Genomic DNA, 1,232 nt, shown 5'->3' with positions numbered 1-1,232 from the left:
TCCATTTCTTCTTCTCTCCATCCATTTCTTCTTCTCTCCATCCATTTCTTCTTCTAGCAGTTAGCGAGGGAAGACGGGAGATGGGAATCTGTATAATAGCACTATGAACGCTGGTGATTCAACATTTGGCAGTTGACGAGATCCCTACTTTTCGGGCAGATGATAATCGCTGTGGCCTCCCGAAACATAAGGCGGCCATTAGTTATGACAGAATGTGCTTACATTAAGTGGTAGCAGTTTGCTGGCAGGTTGGTACTGAATCAGGATGGTTGACGTTGTGTGTCTCTTTCAGTGTCTGCCAGCACGGAACGTTCCAGTGTGTGTTCCATCCGTGTCCGTCCATGTGCACAGCCTATGGGGACCGCCACTACAGGACATTTGATGGTAAGTCTACCTAGTAAAGGTATGCTGTTTGACTACGTTGGAGTGTGTAAAGTCTACTAGTAAAGGTATGCTGTTTGATTACGTTGGAGTGTGTAAAGTCTACCTAGTAAAGGTATGCTGTTTGATTACGTTGGAGTGTGTAAAGTCTACCTAGTAAAGGTATGCTGTTTGATTATGTGGAGTGTGTAAAGTCTACCTAGTAAAGGTATGCTGTTTGATTAGTTGGAGTGTGTAAAGTCTACCTAGTAAAGGTATGCTGTTTGACTACGTTGGAGTGTGTAAAGTCTACCTAGTAAAGGTATGCTGTTGACTACGTTGGAGTGTGTAAAGTCTACCTAGTAAAGGTATGCTGTTTGACTACGTGGAGTGTGTAAAGTCTACCTAGTAAAGGTATGCTGTTTGATAGTTGGAGTGTGTAAAGGTTTTCTACTAGTAAAGTATGCTGTTTTTTTGTTTTTTGTTTCTACGTTGGAGTGTGTAAAGTCTACCTAGTAAAGGTATGCTGTTTGATTACGTTGGAGTGTGTAAAGTCTACCTAGTAAAGGTATGCTGTTGTCTACGTTGGAGTGTGTAAAGTCTACCTAGTAAAGGTATGCTGTTTGATTACGTTGGAGTGTGTAAAGTCTACCTAGTAAAGGTATGCTGTTTGTCTAGTTGGAGTGTGTAAAGTCTACCTAGTAAAGGTATGCTGTTTGATTACGTTGGAGTGTGTAAAGTCTACCTAGTAAAGGTATGCTTGTTTGATTACGTTGGAGTGTGTAAAGTCTACCTAGTAAAGGTATGCTGTTTGTCTACGTTGGAGTGTGTAAAGTCTACCTAGTAAGAGGTATGCTGTTTGATTATGTTGG

The 1,232-nt window shown here is 41.3% G+C and overlaps 1 long non-coding RNA gene across 1 annotated transcript in view; it reads left to right on the top strand.

The window, feature by feature from the left end:
* Positions 1 to 682, top strand: part of LOC112072811 (uncharacterized) — a 2,263-nt gene extending 1,581 nt beyond the window's left edge. The window contains exons 3-4 of the long non-coding RNA XR_002894395.2: positions 293 to 384; positions 636 to 682. This is a non-coding gene — a long non-coding RNA (uncharacterized lncRNA). The remainder of the gene's footprint in view (positions 1 to 292; positions 385 to 635) is intronic.
* Positions 683 to 1,232: the final 550 nt, after the last annotated feature.

Source organism: Salvelinus sp. IW2-2015, unplaced genomic scaffold (assembly GCF_002910315.2).
Source record: "Salvelinus sp. IW2-2015 unplaced genomic scaffold, ASM291031v2 Un_scaffold2049, whole genome shotgun sequence".
Classification (NCBI taxonomy): domain Eukaryota; kingdom Metazoa; phylum Chordata; class Actinopteri; order Salmoniformes; family Salmonidae; genus Salvelinus; species Salvelinus sp. IW2-2015.
This window is presented reverse-complemented; position numbering and strand designations above follow the sequence as displayed.